The following is a 14,845-nucleotide window of genomic DNA, read 5'->3' as shown; positions in this document are numbered from 1 at the left end:
TGAAAATGGTATGGGCACAGCACTGTCAACATATGCTATAATGATTGTGGTCTAAATCTAGACATGGAAATTGTCCTCTAGAACTCTGTATCAATAACACCATCCAGAGATCACTCCTAGACCACTTTTGCAAAACCAAACAGCCCTGACACAACCTCGAGCAGAAAGAGTAGAAGGGATGGGGCCAAAGTTCAGTGAGGGCATTCAGAATATGGGAAATTTGTCATTTTGCCCTAAGTTATGAAACCAGGGCCCCTTCATTTGGAGTCATGGGATCACAAGAGTGCCCAAAATGATTAAGCTTAAGTTTTAAGGCAAGGAAGTCACCTGCTTTCCCATAGAATAAAAGTCCCTGGCTTAAAGCAAGGATATCACGTGGCATAAATAAACTCCAGTAGGAAGACCTCAGGTATATGAAAATCTAATACCTTCACTTGCTGTGGTCAATTACACTACATAAGGTGTAGGAATCACCTGCTCATCAAGTTAAAATGTAGATTCTGATTTAGCAGTCTGGACTGGGGCTTGATATTCTCCATTTCTACACACTCCCAGATGATACTGATATTGCTGGTCCAAAGACCACACTGGAAGTAACAAGGTCCTGGGGCACACTTAGAAGTGAAAATATAACACAACAGGGCTGCCTGTGTGGCTCACTTGGTTAAATGTCTAGCTCCTGGTTTTGGCTCAGGTCATGATCTCATGGGTCTTGGGATTGGGCCCTGAGTTGGGGCTCCATGCTCAGTGGGGAATCTGCTTGAAGATTCTCTCCCTCTGCCCCTTCCCCCACTCACACTCTCTCTTTCTCTCAAATAAATAAATCTTTAAAAAAAGAAAATATAGCATAACAAAAACAAATAGAAAAAGAACCTAAATTTGTGATTTAAAGTTTAGAAAGAAAGCAATACAAAGGAGGCTGCTACTACCTTTCTTTTAGCTTTATTCAATATCTCAGGGACTGCTGATCTTCTTGTTTCCTAGAAGAGGAACTTTAAGAAAAGATGTTCTCACAGACACAAGGGAAGATGGCAGGGTAGTAGGACCCTAAGCCCAACTCATCCCATGGATACAATTAGATAACACATCAGTGTAAATAACCCAGAAAAAATGACCTGAAGACTGGCAGAACAAACTCTCCACAGCTAAATGTAGAGAAGAAGCTGTATCAAAGAGGGTAGGAAAGGTGGAGATGAGGTCAGAAGCTAAAAAGACCCATAAGACTGTCTGCAGGAGGGAGGAATACCACAGGTGCAGAGAGGGGAGACAGATAGACTCTCACAGCAAGGAACTCTAATGGGGAGGACAAATCCCCATAATATTTGACTTTGAAAACCAGGGGGCTGAATTTCACAAGTTCTTATAATCAGCAAGACTGAAAACCAACAAGAACTTTAAAAATCAGCAAGCCTGGCTCTGGGAGAGCCAGGAAGGTGAGAAGAAACTGAGTCCCACCCTTAAAGGGACAGTACAACAAAGAGCCACAGACATACAGCATAGAAACAGAAGTTTGAAAAAAGCCTGGGGTATACAGGAGGGAGATTTGTTTACTAACATAGTGTGTGCTGGAGGGGCAGGGATTGCTGGGAAACTTCTGAAGGAACAAAGGAGCTAGCTGGAACCATTTCCATCTCCCACTCCCCAGCCTAAACACATGCCCACCTGCAGGAACCACTATGGCACCAACACTCACTACCTAACTTGCTAACAGTGCACCCACCCACACATTCTCCTGAGGATATGCCCTTTCCAGCTGGGCCTCCACTCCAGGTCTCCTCCCATAGCAGACTGTAAACCTTGATAACACTGCATCCCACCACCACATCCCTCTGCAGATCTTCTTCTCCAATAGGCTCTTGGCCAGAGTCCATTCAAAGTGGTGCCACAAACGTGGGATTGTGCAAACAGCCCCAACAGGAGCCAGCACCATTCCAAAATGACTGCTGGCCCCAAAGAGGGAAAGATAACCACACACACCAGTCAGACTGCAGCCCAAACAGTGGTCTGGGGGAAGATAGCTGGTCTGACTATAGCCCCACCAACCAACAAAAGCTTCTCAGTGTACAAAACAGGGAAAACACCCTGAAGTTTGGTGCTACTGCATCTCTGGCAAATACCTGGTTTGACTCAACTAAAGCCCAAGGCAGCCCCAGACTGGCACACTAACAACACAGGGACTAAACCCTGCCCACAACAGGCAAAGAGAGCCATTGCAGATAACTGGACTGCAGGCAAATGTAACTCAGTTACAATAGTAGGGTGCTTGCAATACACATAGGAGATACCCCTGAAGAGCAAAGCTCTGGTGAAGAGGGAACATTGCACTGAAGGGCACTACTGAACCTCTTCTTCATAAGGACACTACTTTCAAGAGCAGGAGATGTAGCTGACTTTCCTAACATGAAAACAGACACAGAGAGTTAGACAAAATGAGGAAACAGAGGAATATGTCCCAAATGAAAGAACCAGACAAAATCATGGAAAAAGAGCTAAACAAGATTGAAATAAATAATATACCTGATATAAAATTTAAACTAGTGGTCATAACAGTACTCACTGGCTTGAGAAAAGAGTGGTGGACCTCAGTGAGGCCCTCAATAAAAGATAGAAAACCTAAAACAGAACCAATCAGAGATGAAGAACCCAATAAATGAAATTAAAAATACTAGAGGGAATGAACAGTAGACTAGAGGAAGCAGAATAATGGATCAGTGACCTGAAGGACAGAGTAAAAGAAAGCAGTCAAGCTGAACATGTGAGCAAAAAAAGTAATACAAAATGAAAACAGACTTAGAAAACTCAGCTACATCATCAAGTGTAATAACATTCACATTATAGGGATCCTATAGGACAGAAAATTACTTTGAAGAAACAATAGCTGAAAACTTCCTGAATTTGGGGAAGGAAACAGAAATCCAGATCCAGGAAACAGAAATCCAGATCCAGGAGGCACAGAGATTTCCCCAAGAAAATCAACCCAAGGAGGTTCACACCAAGACACATAGTAATTAAAATGGCAAAAGTAGTGATGAAGAGAGAATTTTCAAAAGCAACAGGAGAAAATAGTTACATACAAAGGAAATTCCAGAAGGCTATTAGCTGATTTGTCAGGAGAAACTTTGCAGGCTAGAAGAAAGTGGCATGATATGTTCTAATTGCTGAAAGGAAAAAACCTGCAGTGAAGAATACTCTATCCAGCCAGGCTATCATTCAGAAAAGAAGAAAAGATAAAGAGCTTCCCAGAAAGACAAAAGTTAAAGGAATTCAGAACCACTAAACTAGCCTTACAAGAAACGTTAAAGGGGACTCTGAGGGGAAAGGAAAGATCATAGGGAGGAGTAAGAAAAGTAGAATGCAAAAAGCAGTAAAAATAAGTATATCTGTAAAAATCAGTCAAGGGGCTCACAAAATAAAGAGATGTAAAGTACAACACCATATACCTAAAATGTGGAGGGAGAGGAGTGAAGAATGGGTTCAAAACTTAACTGACCATCGACTTAATACAGACAGCTTTCTGCAGATGATGTTATATACAAACTGAGTGGTAACCACAAATCAAAAATCAGTAATAGAAACGCAAAAAATAAAGAGGAAGGAATCCAACTATATCACTAAAGAAAGCCAACTGAGAGAAGAAAGAAAGAGAACAAAGGAAGAGAGAAGAACTACAAAAACAACCACAAAAGAAATAACAAAATGTCAATAACTACATACCTATCAGTAATTACTTTGAATGTAAATGGACTGAACACTTCAATCAAAAGACTTAGGTGATGGAATGGATAAAGAAGCAAAACCCAGCTATATGCTGCTTATAAGAGACTCATTTCAGACCTAACGACACATACAGATCAAAAGTGAAGGGATGGAGTCACATTTATCATGCAAATGGATGTGAAAAGAAAGCTAAGGTAGCAATACTTATATCAGGCCAAATAGCCTTTAAAACAAAGACTGTAACAGGAGACAAAGAAGGACACTAAAAAATCATAAAGGGAACAATCCAACAAGAAGATATACCAATTGTCAATATTTATGCAGCCAATACAGGAGCACCCAAATACATAAAACAGTTAATAACAAACATAAAGGAAATAACTATTAGTAATAAAATAATGGTGGGGGACTTTAACACCCCATTTACATTGATGGATAGATCATCCAAACAGAAAATCAACAAGGAAACAGTGGCTTTGAATTAAATACTGGACCCAGATGGCCCTAACAGATAAATTCAGAAGATTCCTTTCTAAAAGAGCAGAATACACATTCTTTTTAAGTGCACATGGAACATTCTCCAGAATAGATCACATATTAGGCTGGAAAACAAGTCTCAACAAATTAAAAAAAATCAAAGTCATACCATGCATTTTTTCTGACCACAATGATATGAAACTAGAAATCAAACACAAGAAAAAATCTGGAAAGAGCACAAAAACATGGAAGTTAAATTACATGCTATTAACAATGAATGGGCCAACCAAGAAATCAAAGAAGAAAAAAAAGTACATGGCAATAGATGAAAAGGAAGTCACAAGGTTTAGAAGGTTTGGGATGCAGCAAAAGCTCTTCTAAGATGGAAGTTTATAGGAATACAGGCCTATCTCAAGAAGCAAAGAAAACCTCAAATAAACAATGTAACCACATCGTTGCAAATGGCAAGCTTTCATTCCTTTTGATGGCTGCATAATATTCTATTCTATACACACACACACACACACACACACACACACACACACACACACACACAACCCGGATGGAACTGGAGGGTATTATGCTGAGCGAAATAAGTCAATCAGAGAAAGACAAGTATGATATGACCTCACTGATATGAGGAATTCTTAATCTCAGGAAACAAACTGAGGGTTGCTGGAGGGGTGGGGGGTGGGAGGGATGGGGTGGCTGGGTGATAGACATTGGGGAGGGTATGTGCTATGGTGAGCGCTGTGAATTGTGTAAGACTGTTGAATCACAGACCTGTACCTCTGAAACAAATAATACATTTTATGTTAAAAAAAAAAAGAAAAAGAAGAAGATAGCAGGAAGAGAAAAATGAAGGGGAGGAAATCGGAGGGGTAGATGAACCATGAGAGACTATGGACTCTGAGAAACAAACTGAGGGTTCTAGAGGGGAGGGGTTTGGGGGGATGGGTTAGCCTGGTGATGGGTATTAAAGAGGGCACGTACTGAATGGAGCACTGGGTGTTATATGCAAACAATGAATCATGGAACACTACATCAAAAACTAATGATGTAATGTATGGTGATTAACATAACATAAAATGATTGTAAAAAAACAATAATGTAACCATATACCTAAAGGAGATAGAAAAACAAGTAAAAACAAAACCTCAAAGCAGCAGAAGGAAGGAGATAATAAAGATAGAGCAGAAATGAATGATATAGAAACTAAAGAAACAATTGAACAGACCAATGAACCCAGAATCTGCTCCTTTGAAAAGATCAACAAAATTGATAAACCTGTAGCCAGACTCATTAAAAAAAAAAAAAGGAAAAAGAATCCAGATAAACAAATTCACAAACGAGAGAGGAGAAATAACAACCAACACCAAAGAAATACAATTATAAGAGAATATTATGAAAAACTATGCCAACAAATTGTACAACTTAGAAGAAATGGATAGAAACATATAACCTCCCCAAATTGAAGCAAAAAGAAATAGAATATTTGAACAGACTGATTACCAGCAATGAAATTGAATCAGTAATAATAATAATAATAATAATAATAAAAAACCCTAACAAAGTCCAAGACAAGATGGTTTCACAGGTGAATTCTATCAAACATTTAAAGAAGAGTTAATAGTTATCCCTTGCAAACTATTCCAAAAGGTAGAAGAGGAAGGAAAACTTCCAAATTCATTCTATGAGTCATTACCCTGAGACCAAAACCAGATAAAGATACCACAGAAACAGAGAACTACAGGCCAACATCTCTGATGAACATAGATGCAAAAATCCTCAACAAAATACTAGCAAACCAAATCAACAATACATTAAAAAAATCATTCACCACGACCAAGTGAAATTTATTCCTGGGATGCAAGTGTGGTTCAATATTTGCAGATCAAGTAATGTAATACATCACATCAATAAGAGAAAGGATAAAACCATATGATCATTTCAATAGATATAGAAAAAACATTTGACAAAGTACAACATCCATTCGTGATAAAAACCCTCAACAAAGTAGGTCTAGAGGGAAGGTATCTCAACATAATAAAGGCCTTATGGAAAACCCACAGCTTACATCATATTTGTTGTTGAAAAAGTGAGAGATTTTCCCCAAAGGTCAGGAACAAGACAAAGATGTCCACTCTCACCACTTTATTCAACATAGTACTGAAAGTCCTAGCCACAGCAATTAGATGACAAAAAGAAATACAAGGCATCCAAATTGGTAAGGAAGAAGTAAAACTTTCAGTATTTGCAGATGACATGATATTATATATAGAAAATACTGAAGACTCCCCACAAAAAAATCACTAGAGTTAATAAATGAATTCAGTAACGTTGTAGGATCCAAGAACAATGTACAACAACCTGTTGCATTTCTATACACTAATGTGACACAGCAAAAAGAGAAATGAAGAAAGCAATCCCATTTACAATTGCACCAAAAAACTCCCAATAAAATATCTAGGAATAAACCTAAAAATAAGGAGATGAAAGACCCGTACTCTGGAATTTGCCTTTAAAGTAAGTGAAGGCTTATGTAGATGAAGGCTTCTATTTCATAGGAGTTACTTCGCTTTCTGACTCTGACACCAGAGTAAATTTTCCATAATGGCTGTGACCTTTGTAGGTTGTGCTGGGTTAACAGGTGTTCATTAATCTGGGTAATTAAGAATAAAGGGAAGAAAGCTGACCATATGCCATATATTTCAAGTTTCTCTAAATTCTCCCAATTCTAAGCCCACTCACTGGATTTTGTCTCTTTTCCATATACAGTAATCACAGTGGCTTGAGCCATATTCACTGTACATGGAGAGGACAGGCATTCATATTTTTGTCCAGAAGCCTACTCAGAAACAATGACTTATGTAGAGAACAGAAGCCACCTCGTTTGGGGAGAGATAAAGAAGACAAAGCATGATTCATGGATTTGGGCAGATGAACTTAATCATTTGGTTAAGGAGTTGTCCTAGATTGTGTCATTTGGCTCCACCACCACTCCTATCTAAGGTGGGGAACTATATTTTCCAGAATCTTCTTTCCTGTATGATTCTGGATTAGAATTTGCTAAAGGAGAGGTACTCCTGTGACATTTGGAAGGTTGAAATGAAAGAAGCTATAATTATTTGGCTGCTGTGGATCATATATACAGCAGTTTTGTGATATGCAGTGGATTTTGTGGATTTGTTAGCTTCACAGATCTTTCTATGGGCTCCCTCTTTGGTGACCAGAACGGTGGCTTCTTGAATGTCCTCACTTCCTGCTTCTCAGTCCTCTTCGCCTACTTCAATGCTTTAAGTGAAGTCCTTAAACCTTCTGCCCTCTGGCTACAACCCCTTTCAGATCTTCACTCCCCCAACTAATCCCACTTTTGTATAAATCTTGATTTTCTTGTTAAATTCCCTAATTTTGTAATAAATGTGGTGTCTTTGATTTCCTAACTGAACTCAGACTGGCATGGGAGTTCTTGAATTTACTGAATTTCTAGGGGACTAGAAAGATATTTAATTGTTTTGATGGGCTTCACCGGTGATGAGTTCTTGGTATCTTTCCTGTTCTTCCCCATTTTATCTCTCTTCTGCTGGGCCAGATGTGTCACAGATTGATTTTGTGAAGAAGCAGGCTCTGAGATTGAGTTTAATGTGCAGGACATTTAAGAGGGTCCATGGGATAAATATCTGTGGAAAGGAGAGGATGGAAGCAGAATTGTGTAAAGAAGTAAACTTCAATGAGGATCCAAGAACAGGTGTGGCCAGCTCTGTGAGGAAGTCTGGAGGATGTATGTCCATTTATAGTTGTCCCTGCTTGGGCGAAGATAGCTTGACCTTAATATTTTAGTACTTATCAGTCATTGGATATAGGCTACTGCAAGAAGGAGCATGAATTTGGGTGAGGATGCTCTTTTCAGGTAAAGCAGTCCTTAAAGGGGCTTCCAGCTAAAAGCTTGGTACAACAGCATTCCCAGAAGTTGGGGCAATGGGTGCTTCCTTGAAGGGGGTTCTGGGTGGCACATTAAAGAGCTCACCCCAGGAAGTAAGCTGGGCTGTGTTATGAGTCAGTATTGGAGCTGTAGTTAAGTGTGAGGAAAGGAGAATGGGATTTGTGGTAGAGGGAGCAACATGCCTAAAGTCCTGAATGATAGAGAATATTTGACATTTTGAAAAACAACAATAGTCTGTCTGACCAAAGCATGAGGTAAAAGAGATTTGATCACATTCCAGAAAGATGAGATGACTCTTGGGAACTCAGAGTCTAGATACACATGTTGAGCATGTCAGTGGTCAACTTACTCTTGGAACAATGGAGAAAAAGTTAAGTCTTTCTGGAGGCAAGCATAAAAGATCATTAGAGCCATCTTTGTCAACTCCAAACTCTTTATATTTCCCAGCTCTCTCTGCCAGGGTGTGAAGTAGGCACAAAATCACTACTCTTGGTTAATTGCTCCAAATTTGATGTGTTTCTACATCAGCTGATCAGCTGCCTGTCTCTGATGTCATGCTTCCCAACAGACACCACTCTGGGATGTGGCTCTTATGTGGCACTTCTCATTGCTTGCTGGGCTTCTTTTTTTTCATCATGTGCAGGCTTCTTTTCTCTTTCACACACATTGCTTCAGCTTTTGATGGCAACCATTCTTACCTTTAATTAAGAATGTTTTTCCTTGATGCAATGCAAGTGGTCTAACCTCTTTACTTGCTCTAAGCCTTTTCTACTTTCTTTTTACCTCGTTCATTTCCTTAGACATATACATTGTGTGAGGTAGTGGAAAGAACAGAGGCTTTATATTTTGGCAGCCCTGAACCAGAAACCAAGGACCCTCACTTTCTATTGATGTGACTTTGGGCAATTATTCTAATCTCTCTGAGCATCAGTTTACTTATTTGTAAAATTGGGAGGGATGTTGCCAAGATGAAATAAAGCCATGTGTGCAAGCATATGGCATATGGTAGACACAGGATAGGTTGCTGTCCTTTTTCTTTTCTACCTGGGGTTTTAGAAATTAACTGTGAACTTAGCTAGGTGAGGAGGGTTTTTTTTTTTTTTTGACAGTTATTGGCCCTTCTGGTTTTGTCTTGATTATTTTCCTTCTCCCAATGGCCATTGACAGAGATCAGTTCTTTTTCCCCAGTGGAGTTCATATTACTAGTTTTTTTGACATTAACCTTAGCTGCATCACTGAGCTGGCTTTTATTTCCTAGTCCATTTCTGCTAATAGGATTACTTTAGGCATTTCCTAATCTGGATGTGTGATCAGTACCTCTGGACACAAGCAGCACTAACCCTCCAAATGAGACAGCCACTACCCAAGTAGCAATTCAGGTCTCATGGAACAAGAGAGAACATGTTTGTATTCTATGGGCAGATAGGCCATGATGGCTCTAATTGGCCCTCCTGGGTGTTCTTGCAAGCTAATGTTCTTCAGAGTGCTGCAGAATTACAGTCTAATTTAATTTCCCCTCTGATCAGTTTACAGATCTTTATAAACGCAGTCTGGACAGATCAATGTTAATAGCGGCTGGTGTTTTGAAGCTAGACAAGTGGGGGAAAACAACTGGAGCTTCACTTTTTAAGGGCATGGTTTAGATTTCCCAAGTGCCTTTCAAAGACTGCTAAAGCTCTAAATGAACCTTACCCCTTGCTGCCTGTATTAGTCAGGATTTTTCAGAACCAATAGAATATACATAAAATAAGGAATTGGCTCATGTAATTATAGAGGTTGAGAAGTTCCAAGATCTGCAGTTGGTAAGCTGGAGACCTAGGAGAGCTGAGAGTATAAGTTCCAGTGTGAAAGCTGGTAGCCATATTTTTAGTTCAAGATCAAAGGCAGGAAAAGATTGATTTCCCAGCTCAGTAGGCTGGTAGGAGTTCCTTCTTACTCTGCCTTTCTTGTTCTATTCAGTTATTCATTCAATTGGATGAGATCTGTGCACATTAGGGAAAGCAATCAGCTTTACTCAGTCTACAGATTTAAATATTAATCTCATCAAGAAACACCCTCACAGACACACATAGAATAATTTTTGATCAAATGTCTGGGCAATCCATGGCACAGTCTAGTTGACACATAAAATTAATCATCACACTGTCCCTCTCCCACTCCCCAGTAGTGACAATTTCTTATGGAAACTGGTCCCATGGAGAAAAGTCTTTCCCTTAAGTCATGAGTGGCTTAATTTTAAGTTTACATTTCAAAAGTTCTTTTCTAATTAGAATTGAACAAGCAACATCATTTGTACAATAACTTATGTTAGAAGGGAAGACTAACACTTGCCAATAGATAGACAGCTTGGGCTCCACCAACCAGTGTTGTTTTCCTGTTTACATGTCTACTGTGGAGACTGCATATCATATTAGGAGTGATTAGAATTCAATTTACTCATTCTCATCATAAACATAACCATCAAAAATATATTTAAAGCCAATGGTAACCAAAAAAGCCCAGAGGTAAGTATACTTTTATTAGACAAAATAAGCTTTAAACTAAACATGTTAAAAAAGACCAAGAAGATCATTATATAATGATAAAGGGGTCAATCCATCAAGAAGATAATAGCAAGTATAAATATTTATGCACCTCAAATCAGAGCACCTAAATATATAAAGCCAAAAAATAACAGAGCTAAAAAGAGAAATAAACAGCAATCCAATAATATTTGGGGACTTTAATATCCCACTCTCAATAATGGATAAATCATCCAGACAGAGAATCAAGGAAACAGTGGATTTGAACATTATAGGGCAAATGGACCTAACAGACATATACAGAACATTCTATCCAACAGTAGCATAATACACATTCTTCTCAAGTGCAAGTAGAATATTTTCTAGGATAAGCCATATGTTAAGCCACAAACAAGTTTTAGCGAATTCAAGAAGGTTGAAAGCATACCAAGTATCTTCTCTGACCACAGTGGAATGAAACTAGAAATCAATAACAGGAGTAAAATTGGAAAATTCATTAATTCATGGAAATAAAACAAACATTAAAGAACAAACATTAAAGAAGAAATTAAAGGGGAAATAAAAAGTATCTTGAAACAAATGAAAATGGAAACATGACATACCCAAACTTATGGGATGTAACAAAAGCAATTCTAATAGGGAAGTTTGTGGTAATAAACACCTACATTAAAAAATAAGAGAGGGGTGCCTGGTCTGGCTCAATTAGAAGAGCATGCAACTCTTGATCTCCAGGTTGTGAGTTCAAGCCCCATGTTGGGTGTAGAGATTGCTAAAAAACAAAAACAAAAACAAAAACAAAAAACAAACCCCAAAACCAAAAACCAAAAAACCTCCCCCACAATAAAAACAAACAAAAACAAACAAACAAAAAATAAAAGAGATCTCAAATAAACAACCTAGCTCTATGCCTTAAGGAAGTAGAAAAAGAAGAACAAACTGAGCCTAAAGTTAGCAGAAGAAAGAAAATTATAAACTTAAGAGCAGAGATAAATGAAATAGAGAACAGAAGATAATAGAAAAGATTAACAAAGCTAAGAGTTGGTTCTTTGAAAAGGTAAACAAAACTGACAAACTTTTAGGTGGGGCTACCAAGACGAAAAGAAGACCCAAATCAACAAAATTGTAAATAAAAAAGAAGACGTTACAGCTAAAGCCACTGAAATACAAAGAATCATAAGAAGCTACTCTGAAAAACTATATGCCAACAAACTGGACAATGTAGAAGAAATGGGAAAATTCTCAGAAACATACAACCTATCAAGACTGAATCATAAAGAAATAGAAAATCTGAGCAGACCAATTACTATTATAGAGATTGAATCAGTAATCAAAAATCCCCCAACAAAGAAAACCCCAGGACCAGATGGCTTTACTTATGAATTCTACCAAATATTTAAAGAATTAACACTAGTCCTTTCTAGAGTCTTCCAAAAAATCAAAGAGGAGGGAACACCCTCCGACTCACTTTATGAGGCCAGCATCATCTTAATAGCAAAGTCAGAAAATGACACTAGAAGAAAAGAAAACTACAGGTGAATATCCCTAATGGATAAAGATGCAAAATTTTTCTTTTTTTTAAAACATTTTTTAAAAGATTTTATTTATTTGACAGAGAGAGCGAGAAAGAGATAGTGAGAGAGCGAGAGAGTGAGAACAAGCAGTGGGAGCTGCAGGCAGAGGGGGAGGGAAAAGCAGGCAGAGGGATAGGGAGAAGCAGGTTCTCCACTGAGCAAGGAGCCTGATGCAGGGCTTGATCCTAGGATCCTGGGATCACGACCTGAGCCAAAGGCCGACGCCTAACTGACTAAGCCACCCAGGCACCCCAAGATGCAAAATTTTTCAATAAAATACTAGCAAACCAAATTCAGCAGCATATTAAGAGGATCATTTGCCATGATGAAGTGGGATTTATCCCTGGGATACAAGATTGGTTCAAGATCTGCAAAACAATAAATGTGATACATCACATTAATAAAATGAAAGAAAAAGATCACGTGATCATCTCAGTAGATGCAGAAAAAGCATTTGACAAAATTCAACATCCATTCATGGAAAAAAACTCTTAACAAATTAGATATAGAAGGAATGTACCTCAACGTAAAATAGTCCATATATAAAAAGCATATTGTACTCAATAGTAAAAGGTTGAAAGCTTCTCCTCTAAGATCAGGAACAGGACAAGGGTTCCTACTCTCACCACTTCTATTCAACATAGTACTGAAGTTCTAGCCAGAAAAATCAGACAAGAAAAGGAAATAAAAGGTATGAGAATTGTAAAGAAAGAAGTAAAATTGTCTCCATTTGCAGATGACATGATTTTATATATAGAAAATCCTAAAGACTCCACCAAAAATCTGTTAGATCTTATCAGTGAGTTCAATGATGTTGCAGGATACAGAATTAACATACAAAATCAGCAGTGTTTCTATACACTAACAACAAATTACCGGAAAGAGAAATAAAGAAAATGATCCCATATACAATAGCATTAAAAAATTAAAATTAATTTAGGAATAAATTTAACCAAGGAGGTGAAAGATCTCTACACTGAAAACCACAAGATATTGATGAAAGAAATAGAAAAAGATATAAATAAGTGGAAAAGTATCCCATGTTCATGGATTGAAGAACTAATATTGTTAAAATGCCCAGACTATCCAAAGCCATCTATAGATTCAGTGCAATCACTGCCAAGATTCTAATGGCATTTTTTAAAAAGATTTTATTTATTTATTTGACAATGAGGGAGAGAGAGAGAGAGCACACAAGTAGGCAGAGCAGCAGGCAGAGCGAGAGGGAGAAGCAGGCTTCCCGCTGAGCAAGGAGCCCGATGTGGGGCTCGATCCCAGGACCCTGGGATCATGACCTGAGCCAAAGGCAGATGTGCAATGACTGAGCCACCCAGGTGCCCCTCTAATGGCATTTTTTACAGAAGTAGTAAAACAATCCTAAAATTTGTATGGAACCACAAAAGAGCCCTAATAGTCAAAGCAATTCTGAGAAAGAAGAATAGAGCAAGTGGTATCACACTTCCTGATTTCAGGCTATATTATAAAGCTGTAGTAGTCAAAACAGTATGGTACTGGCATAAAAACAGACACAGATTAATGGAATTAAGAGCCCCAAAATAAACCCAGGCATTTATGGTCAATAATATTTGAGAAGTGATCCAAGAATACTCAATGGAGAAAAGACAGTCTCTTCAATAAATGGTGCTGGGAAAACTGGATATTCACATGTAAAAGAATGAAACTTGACCCCTATCTTACACCACTAACAAAATTAACTTGAAATGAATTAAAGACTTAAATGTAAGACTGGCAACCATAAAACTCCTAGACGAAAACATACACAAAAATTTCCTTGTCATGGGTCTTAGCAATGATTTTTTTGGATATGGTACCTACAGCATAAGCAACAGAATAAAAAAATAAACAAGTAGGGCTATATCAAACTAAAAAGCCTCTGCACATCAAAAGAAATAATCAACAAAATGAGAAGAAAACCTATTGAATGGGAAAAATATTTGCAAACCATATATCTGATAAGGGGTTAATATCTAAAATATATAATGAACTCTTACAACTCAGTAATAAAAAGCCAAACAAATAATCCAATTAAAAAATGGTCTGGGGGGGCGGAGCAAGATGGTGGAGGAGTAGGAGACCTGGATTTCGTCTGGTCTCAGGAATTCAGCTGAATAGGGATCAAACCATTCTGAACACCTACGAACTCAACAGGAGATCGAAGATAAGAATAGTAACAACACTCTGAACAGAAAAGCGACCACTTTCTGGAAGGTAGGACGTGCGGAGAAGTGAATTCGAGGAGATATTCGGGAGGATAGACGGCGGGGGAGGGGGGCCTCCGTCGGCCGCTTCTGGCGAGTGGTGGAGCCTCGGAGCACAAAATCGGAACTTTTATTTTTTTATTTTTTTATTTATTTAAAGATTTTATTTATTTATTTGAGAGAGAGAGAGAGAGAATGAGAGATAGAGAGCACGAGAGGGAAGAGGGTCAGAGGGAGACAGACTCCCCGCTGAGCAGGGAGCCCGATGTGGGACTCGATCCCGGGACTCCAGGATCATGACCTGAGCCGAAGGCAGTCGCTTAACCAACTGAGCCACCCAGGCGCCCCAAATCGGAACTTTTAGAAGTCGGCTCTGCTGAGGGACGTCGCTCCAGT

Source organism: Callorhinus ursinus, unplaced genomic scaffold (assembly GCF_003265705.2).
Source record: "Callorhinus ursinus isolate GAN/ISIS: 27379988/994484 unplaced genomic scaffold, GSC_fseal_2.0 scaffold16, whole genome shotgun sequence".
NCBI classification, from domain to species: Eukaryota; Metazoa; Chordata; class Mammalia; order Carnivora; family Otariidae; genus Callorhinus; species Callorhinus ursinus.
This window is presented reverse-complemented; position numbering follows the sequence as displayed.